The 10,192-nt window shown below is 44.9% G+C and overlaps 1 pseudogene; it reads left to right on the top strand.

The window, feature by feature from the left end:
- The first annotated feature begins 7,784 nt into the window (after positions 1 to 7,784).
- On the top strand, positions 7,785 to 7,902 carry LOC126237981 (5S ribosomal RNA; annotated as a pseudogene).
- Positions 7,903 to 10,192: the final 2,290 nt, after the last annotated feature.

The following is a 10,192-nucleotide window of genomic DNA, read 5'->3' as shown; positions in this document are numbered from 1 at the left end:
TACTTGAACGCCTCTCGCATAGCCCTCTTCACACTACATTTCGCTTCCCGTAATTTTTGTTTGTCTGCAATGCTTTGGCTATATTTATGTTTGCTGTGAAGTTCTCTTTGCTTCCGCAGCAGTTTTCTAACTCGGTTGTTGTACCACGGTGGCTCTTTTCCATCTCTTACGATCTTGCTTGGCACATACTCATCTAACGCATATTGTACGATGGTTTTGAACTTTGTCCACTGATCCTCAACACTATCCGTACTTGAGACAAAAGTTTTGTGTTGGGCCGTCTGGTACTCTGAAATCTGCTTTTTGTCGCTTTTGCTAAACAGAAAAATCTTCCTACCTTTTTTAATATTTCTATTTACGGCTGAAATCATCGATGCAGTAACCGCTTTATGATCGCTGATTCCCTGTTCTGCGTTAACTGTTTCAAATAGTTCGGGTCTGTTTGTCACCAGAAGGTCTAATATGTTATCGCCACGAGTCGGTTCTCTGTTTAACTGCTCAAGGTAGTTTTCAGATAAAGCACTTTAAAAAATTTCACTGGATTCTTTGTCCCTTCCACCCGTTATGAACGTTTGAGGCTCCCAGTCCACATCCGGCAAATTAAAATCTCCACCCAGAACTATAACATGGTGGGGAAATCCACTCGAAATATTTTCCAATTTATCCTTCAGGTGCTCAGCCACAACAGCTGCTGAGCCAGGGGGCCTATAGAGACATCCAATTAGCATGTCTGAGCCTGCTTTAACTGTGACCTTCACCCAAATTATTTCACATTTCGGATCTCCGTCAATTTCCTTCGATACTATTGCACTTCTTATCGCTATAAACACGCCTCCCCCTTCACTGTCCAGCCTGTCTCTGCGGTATACATTCCAATCTGAGTTTATAATTTCATTACTGTTTACATCTGGTTTCAGCCAACTTTCTGTCCCTAGTACTTTGTGGGCATTGTGACCGTTTATTAAATAGAGCAGTTCTGGGACCTTTTTATAGACGCTCCTGCAGTTTACTATTATCACATTAATATTGTTATTCCCTGTTGACTTTTGCCTACTACTATCTTGTCAGGTCTCTGGAGGCGTCTTGTTGGGCCTAGAGAGGGAATTCTCTAACCTAAAAAACCCACATGTGCACTCCACACGTAGTCCGCTACCCTTGTAGCCGCTTCCTGCGTGTAGTGCACGCCTGACCTATTCAGGGGGACCCTACATTTCTCCACCCGATGGCGGAGGTCAAGAAATTTGCACCCCAGATCTCCGCAGAATCGTCTGAGCCTCTGGTTTAAGCCTTCCACTCGGCTCCAAACCAGAGGACCACGATCGGTTCTGGGAACGATACTACAAATAGTTAGCTCAGATTCCACCCCACGAGCGAGGCTTTCCGCCATCACCAACTCCGCCAGCCGCCTGTATGAACTGAGGATGACCTCTGAACCCAGACGGCAGGAGTCATTGGTGCCGACATGAGCAACAATTTGCAGTCGGGTGCACCCAGTGCTCTCTATCGCCGCCGGCAGGGCCTCCTCCACATCTCGGATGAGACCCCCCAGCTAGCAGACAGAGTGAACACTGGCCTTCTTCCCCGACCTTTACGCTATTTCCCTAAGGGGCTCCATCACCCGCCTAAAGTTGGAGCTCCCAATCACTAATAAACCCGTCCCCCCGTGTGCCTGCTCAGACCTTGCTGAAGGAGCGGCCACGTCCACTCACAGGCAGAACGAGCGATGCCACACTGCCAGCCTCCACATTGACCCTCCGCCTCGTGCGCCGTGAACGCCGCTGAACCCGCCACTCCCCTTGGCGAGAGGGTGGCCCAACCGCGCCCGGTACCCGCGAAGATGTCTCGACAGCAGGGACAGTGGGTGAAGCATGTAACACCTGGGGTGTACCATGCGACGCACCAGACTCCCCACTGCCGCTACACTCCGAGGCAGCAGCCTGAAGACGGCTGACCGCGGCCATCAACACGCTCAGCTGTTCGCGAACAGTGGCCAGCTTCAGGCATATGCCGGGATTGTTCCTTTGAAACGGCCCGGCCGAGTTCAGTCCCCATACTTCCCTAATCCGATGGAACCGGTGACCTCACTGTCTTGTCCCCTCCACCCCCCCACCCCCCCTCCCCAAATCAACCAAACAACCAGAATCTCCGAAGTAATAGGCACCTGGCGACTACAGCTGTTACGAAATATAATTATTGTATTCGCAGTTGCGAATATGAACAACCATCATTGTATAATGGGTTGACGACAATTAAATTTTGTGCCGAACTCGCACCCGGATTCCCCTTTTGACGCGTTATCATTTGGTTCGCTGAGCACTATTCAGGACCAGACCCAGACTTCATATCTCGTCAACCATGTGTCTACAAGCTGTACTCGTACACCAATTATGTATATTCCCGTACGGATGAGACTTTTTGCTTGAAAGTAAATACAGAAAACTGCAAACAGTGACTTTTTAAGAGCTATTTATTATTCGATGATGCGGTTTTCGAACGTTTTCAGATTCATCTTCAGATGGTTTTCTGGAAGTTACATCGCTATTTCTTGCATGATGCTGGGTACTTGTTTGCAACAGTATAGCTGGTTCATGGAATAATAAATAACTTTTCAATAAAGGGACTGGTTGCTGTTCTGTGTATTTACATTCAATTAACAGTCACAGGATCCAAAATATCCGTAATGGATAACCTTAATCTTTTACTTGAAAGTCGCTCGCTCGGTTTCGGAGGATAAATACGATATTGCAGTGCCGTTTTTCTTCCTAATTACGATGCAAAGTTAGTATGGACATGCGTGAACGAAGCAAAGGCAAGCTGGTGTAAGGATTACGAGAACCCTACGTCTCGACACAGGGACCGACCTGGATAGCGCAGTGGTTAACACACTGGACTCGCATTCGGAAGGACGACGGTTCAAACCCGCTCCGGATCATCCTGATTTAGGTTTTCCGTGCTTTCCCTAAACTGCTTGACGCAAATTCCGGTAGGGTTCCTTCAAATGGACACGGCTACTTTCCTTCTCCATACTTCTCTAACACGAGCTTGTGCTCTAATGACCTCGTTGTCGACGGGACATTAAACGGTAATCACCTCACTCCTCGAAATCGAGATGGTTCTTAGAACTAAGTAACATACCAATCGCCCAGTCTTTGCTGCATCACCACTCAAGAAATTGAGATGCCACGTGTGTGACAGAAGACAGGATAAGAAATCCAATAACACGTGTACCAAACGTAACCGTCCAGTTTGCAAGAAACATGAAAAACTAAGTCGTTCACGGACGACAATTCACGCCCCCATCGTGCACATGTTGTGACTGAGTGGCCAGCATGTTCTCCAGACACGAACCCCATCGAACATGCCTGTATAGACTGAAAAGGGCTGTTTCTGGACGACGTGACCCACCATCCACTCTGAGGAAGAGAAATTATTTTTTTTTTGGCTTGAAAACATCCGATATGCGAACCATGAGTGACCCGGCAGGCGTCAAATACGGTAATCGAATTTTTGCCATACCCGTCCCAGCGTGGCATCGTCGACTGTGGCAGTCACTTCCCGTATTCTCCCGCGGAGCTCTGCTACATCACGTGGTAGAGGCAGTACATACACCAGATCTTTAATGTGCCCCCGTAGAAAAAAGTCACACCGAGTGAGATCTGGTGATCGGGAAGGCCATTTCATGAAACAGCTTCCGACCGCACCTGAACTCGACATGTTTGCAACTAGCGCTGACTATCGGCAGATTACCAAACTACGCTGTGGCGGTATACCTTAAAAAAAACTTTCAGGGTTTCTCTTGACATATGTATGATATCTCTACAATGTTTCGTTTTTGTGCAATAAATAATTGAAAGTGTTCCTCTATATGGTGGGAAAACCCATTACTGTACGATTACACGATTACAAACATGCCATGAAAGCAACCACATTTATTAAAATATCTGGGAGTAAGCGTACAGAGCGATATAAAGTGGAACGAGCACCTTAAACTAATCTTAGGAAAGACAGGTGCCAGACTGAGATTCATTGGGATAATCCTGAGAAATTGTAGTCAACCCGCGAAGGAGATAGCTTACAAAATCTGAATATTGCCCGTCATTCCGAGATCCGTAAAAGAAAGAATTGACAGGGATCCAAAGAAAAGCAGTGAGTTTCCTCACAGGTGCGCTTAGTAAGCGCGAAAGCCCAAAGGAGATGCTTCGTCCAACTCTATTCGCAGATGTTACAGGAGACGCGTTACTCATCACGATGTGGTTCATTGTTACAATTTTGGTGAGAACACTTTCCTCCAACAATCAACCAACATAATGCTTTCTCCTACGCATATCCATGAAAGCGTGTTCTGCTGGGTGAAACAAATGAACGCCACACAGCCACAACAACACGTAATGGCAGCGAAAACTCCGCCTATGTTTTGAGTAATCGAAAAACTGCATTGCCACGCGAACACAGGCAAAGAAGTAAGCCTATATACTTCGCCAACAGCACAGGAAAACGAACCACCACTTCAAAACTGTAAGTTACAGAAAGAAAACGTGATACAGTCTTATTTCCGTTCGTAAATGCATAACAAACAGAAAATAAATTACGTTTTGCTGTTTGCAGATGACAGGTTGTATATTGTATAGCATAACAGCTACCAAAACAAGAGGACAATAACATAATGTAAGGTATGTTACTTTTCGCCAATTAAGTTATAAATGCAACTTTTACATAATGTTGTAAACGACGCAAATGTTAATATGTTAACAACAAATTTACGGTTAAAAATAAAAATAGAACCCACTGACGATAGCACAAAAGTGCTGAAACATGTATGGGTGAAACAAAAGAAAAAAAGGTGTCTTGCATAAGGCGGAACTTCTCATCCCATTAACTTACGTAACTATTCTTCGCACACTATATACGCGAATGGTATGGAAAGAAGGGATAAATAATGCTACAGTGTGAAATACTCTCTGCCGCGTACTTCACAATGGTTTGCAGAATTTAGATGTAGATAGATGCAGATGCCCTACCAACTTCGTACTTGCACACAAGTAAATTATCCCTGCCCCCAGTAGCCAGCAAATTAACATGATACAGTGATAATTTGTAAAAGGTTACAGTTATGATCCAGAGATGCACTCCGATGCTGACTGTACATATTCAGAGGCGTATTCTTGCTAGAGATCCATGCCCTGCCATCTAACCGCATCCTTCACTTGCAGACTCAAAGCTCTCCACGAGCTCTCGTATGTATGAAACACCTCCAGGACAAAGGTTACAATGAAGAGTGTAACCTCAGGATGTGGTCGAGGGAGGAAAAATGTCTGGGACAAGTTTAAATCTGAATACCAGAATGAGATTTTCACTCTGCAGCAGAGTGTGCGCTGATATGAAACTTCCTGGCAGATTAAAACTGTGTGCCCGACCGAGACTCGAATTCGGGACCTTTGCCTTTCGCGGGCAAGTGCTCTACCATCTGAGCTAACGAAGCACGACTCACGCCCGGTACTCACTGCTTCACTTCTGCCAGTACCTCGTCTCCTACCCTCCAAACTTTACAGAAGCTCTCCTGCGAACCTAGCAGAACTAGCACTCCTGAAAGAAAGGATACTGCGGAGACATGGCTTAGCCACAGCCTGGAGGATGTTTCCAGAATGAGATTTTCACTCTGCAGCGGAGATACTGGCAGAAGTAAAGCTGTGAGTACCGGGCGTGAGTCGTACTTCGGTAGCTCAGATGGTAGAGCACTTGCCCGCGAAAGGCAAAGGTCCCGAGTTCGAGTCTCGTTGGGGCACACAGTTTTAATCTGCCAGGAAGTTTCATATCAGCGCACACTCCGCTGCAGAGTGAAAATCTCATTCTGGAAACATCCCCCAGGCTGTGGCTAAGCCATGTCTACGCAATATCCTTTCTTCCAGGAGTGCTACTTCTGCATGGTTCGCAGGAGGGCTTCTGTAAAGTTTGGAAGGTAGGAGACGAGATACTGGCAGAAGAAAGCTGTGAGTACCGGGCGTGTGCCGTGTTTCGGTAGCTCAGATGGTAGAGCACTTGCCCGCGAAAGGCAAAGGTCCCGAATTCGAGTCTCGGTCGGGCACATAGTTTTAATCTGCCAGGAAGTTTTAAATCTGAATAATTCGTGGACTAGGCTCGGGGACCTCTTCTGAAGAACTCAGCTCAAAGTGCAAAGTTTTCCAGATCTGAGAAGTACATCGCTCGGTTCTGCTGTGAAATTTCAAGGCCATATTTTATTCCGCCAAAGAGTGAAACATTTCCTCTGAGCTCCTAGTCTGATTTTATCTCTGTTGCTTCAGATATCAGTAAAATTGCTGGAGTGTTTTGTTTAAGTAAGCATCCGGGTGTCGTCAGCTTCCTTTACATAATCTGTGAAGTATAGCACACAGCGATTAGGCTTCAGCATATGTTGCAACTTGACATAAAAAGATACCCAGGAAACATAAGATACGGCCGTGCTTGCACGGATAAAGTTTTCGTAATTACTATCGATGGTAGTCATTGTGTACATAAGGATTATCAATGATGCATTTTCATTTCGGAAGTTTAAACTGAAGCGGCTTGACTGAACATCTTTTGTAGCATAAATTTACAGTAATCATAATAGAATCGCACGTTAGATTTGGTCAAATGGGTTGAATGCAGGTTTTCATACGTATGAGGCAGGATGTGTGTGTAAGGTCCGGTATCGGCTGATAAATGCTGACAATAAAACCAAAGGAGACAGTTTCTCGCCTAAATAAAATAAAGCTATTAACGGAATTTTGTGTAAGAGAGAAACTGATAAGCAGACAGCTTTTGTTACAGAGGTTCGTGTCCTCCCTCGGGCATGGGTGCATGGGTGTGTGTGTGTTGTTATTAGCATAAGTTAGTTTAAGCTAGTTTAAGTACTGTGTAAGTCTAGGGACCGATGACCACAGCAGTTTGGTCTCTTAGGAATTCGCACACACACACACACACACACACACACACACACACAGCTTCAATTATCTAGGAACTTGTAGTATTTCTCAAGTTTTACAAACATGTATAAACGAACAAAATACGTAACACTGTGTCTTACGATAGATAAAATTTGCTTTCCTTTACTACGGAAATATTAAGACAAAATTTCTCTAAGTGTTAAAATACATAGGATATTGGCAACTCCTCTATGCTTGAACTCTATGGCACACTTTTGAGGAAAAGAATCGGAACGAAAGTTATGAAATGAACTGACTCGTAGATCATATGTGGAAAACTTGTTTGTATTAAATTAACTACGACTTAACGGGCTTGTACATGAAGCGGAAAATCAACTATTCTTCATTAACTTAATAAGGACGTACAAAACATTTCCATGAAAAGAGTCTATGAACAGTGATGAAACAAACGGGCCACAACATTAATTCCACAAAAAAATTAAACGGAAAAAGCTTTTGCTGAAGACGGAGATAAGAACGTTTTGTGGCATCTCATAAGTATACAACGATATGCTTGAAGTTTAGATCTCATTAAATCACTGAAAAAGCAATCAAAACGGTGCTCGAGCTGTAGAAACATGTATACATAAATTATGTGTGCCTGAGACCAAATCATTCCTTTGAAGCTAGATACTAATATTTAGCCGGTGATCGGAAGTAAAATATCAGGAAGATAAATAACAGGTCAGTAGCGACACAGACGAAGATTTTATAGACATATAGGAACATTTAAATACATTATGAACGAAAACAGAAAGCACGACAATGACTGTTTTAATATATTCATAAAGAGATATTACACGATTCAGTCACAATAATGTGGCCAATGGCCTTGACGCAGTGGTAACACCGGTTCCTGTCAGATCACCGAAGTTAGGCGCTGTCGGGCTGGGCTAGCACTTGGATGGGTGACCATCTGGTGTGCCGAGCGCTGTTGGCAAGCGGGGTGCACACAGCCCTTGCGAGGCAAACTGAGGAGCTGCTTGATTGAGATGTAGCGGCTCCTGTGTCGTAAACTGACATACGGCATCCAGTGACGCCTGTGGGCTAAGGATGACACGGCGGCCAGTCTGTATCGTTGGGCCTTCATCGCCCGTTCGGTTTTAGAGTCACGTTAATGATCGACGTCAAAGTGCAATAACCATTTACAGGCAGCAGGTGTCAGCACCAGCACTGGAAGGTGTATGAAGGGCGTCGGAGGGACGTGGAAAACAATGCATTCGTTGTTGTATTGGGGAAACGGAGCGATTTATCTGACGTCCGAAAGGAAATGATCATTGGCTTTCTGGCGAAGAGTGGAAGCATTACGGAATCAGCTAAGTCTGTAAACTATTCGCGTGCGGCCGTGGTTAATGTATACCGTGCATGGCAAAATGGAGCTATCCGAAACCGGCGCCAAGGCAACTAAGGTGCGCCATGGGCCACAGATGACAAGAGTGAGCGGCGGCTGTGGTGCTGTGCATGGCCGAATAGACGTGCAGCTGCTGAGCAACAGACCGGGACGACGATCCAAAGGATTACCAATAGCGTCTCTCCAACAACCGTTCCGCAAACGTTATTGTGTTTGGGCCTCCGCAGGAAGAGCTTGTTCCACGTATCCATGGTGACTACTGTTCATCGGCGACAAAGGCCGGAGTTTGCACGTCAATACGGCAGATACTTTGCACTGTGGTCTAGGGGTTGCCGGCACGGTAGCTCAGCGTTTTCGGTCAGAGAGCTGCTCGCCCTCTAAAAAAAAAAAAAAAAAAAAAAAAAAAAGAAAAGAAAAAAAACTGAGTAAATGAATCAACAATCAACTTGAACGGATGTCTTGTGACTTCCGCCCAGACCAAAAGCAACTAACAAGACCGGACAAAATGAGAAAAAAGGGGGGTAGCGTCTTTGATTCATAATCAAAACGTCTTAGGTCTCGGGTTCGAATCCCGCCGATACTTAAATTTTGGTTAATAATCAGCAATCGCGGCCGAAGACTTCCGGCATAAGAAGTCACCCTCATTCTGCCAACGGCCTTGTCAAAGAGGGCGGAGGAGCGGACAGAGGTTCAGGGCACTCTCTTGTCCTAGTGGAGGGGAACTGCCCCTAAAGGTGGAAGAATCAACAGTGATCAACGGCATGAGGATGCAGAAGGCAATGGAAACCACCGCGTTAAAGTAACGTAACGTGTATCCACAGGACATGTGGCCTGTAACTGAAGAAGTGTCACGATGATCTCTCCATTGGCAAAAGATTCCAGAGTAGTCTCCCATTCGGATCTCCGGGGGGGACTGCCAAGGGGGAGGTTACCATGAGCAAAAGATTGAATAATCAATGAATGGATAACTTACTACGGTTCGGGGCGTGGAATGTAAGAAACCTGAACATGGTAGGAAAACTAGAAAATGCAAAGGCTCAATCTAGATACAGTAGGGGTCAGTGAAGTGGAATGGAAAGAACCAAGGATTTCTGGACAGATGAGTATCGGGTAATATCAACAGCAGCAAAAAATGGTATAACGGAAGTAGGAGTCATTATGAATAGGAATGTGTGGCAGAGAGTGTGTTACTGTGAACAGTTCAGTGATAGGGTTGTTCTTATCAGAATCTACAGCAAATCAACGATAGTTCAGGTATACATGCCGACGTCGCAAGCTGGAGATAAAGAGACAGCGAAAGTGTATGAGGATATTGAAAGGGTAATACAGTTTGTAAAGGGATATGAAAATATATTCATGGGAGACTGGAATGCAGTTGTAGGGAAAGGTGTAGAAGAAAAGGTTACAGCAGAATATGGCCTTGGGACAAGGAATGAGAGAGGAGGAAGACTAATTCACTTCTGTAACAAGTTTCAGCTAGCAATAGCGAATACTCTGTTCAAGAAACACAAGAGGAGGAGATATACCTCGAAAGGGCCGGGTAATACGGAAAGATTTCAGCTAGATTACGCAATGGTCAGACAGAGATTCCGAAATCAGATACCGGATTTTAAGGCGTAACCAGGAACAGATATAGACTCAGATCACAATATAGGTGTGATGAATAGTAGGCTGAAATTTATTAGTCTGGAAGAATCAATACGGAAAGAAGTGGGATACAGAAGTACTAAGGAATGACGAGATACGGTTGAAGTTCTCTAAGGCTATAGATACAGCAATAAGGAATAGCGCAGTAGGCAATACAGTTGAAGAGGAATGGACATCTCTAAACAGGGCCAACACAGAAGTTCGGAAGGAAAAACATAGGTAAAAAGAAGGT

The sequence above is a fragment of the Schistocerca nitens genome, chromosome 2 (genome assembly GCF_023898315.1).
Source record: "Schistocerca nitens isolate TAMUIC-IGC-003100 chromosome 2, iqSchNite1.1, whole genome shotgun sequence".
NCBI lineage: Eukaryota > Metazoa > Arthropoda > Insecta > Orthoptera > Acrididae > Schistocerca > Schistocerca nitens.
Note: the sequence above shows the minus strand (reverse complement) of the source record. Positions and strands in the feature narration are given on the sequence as shown.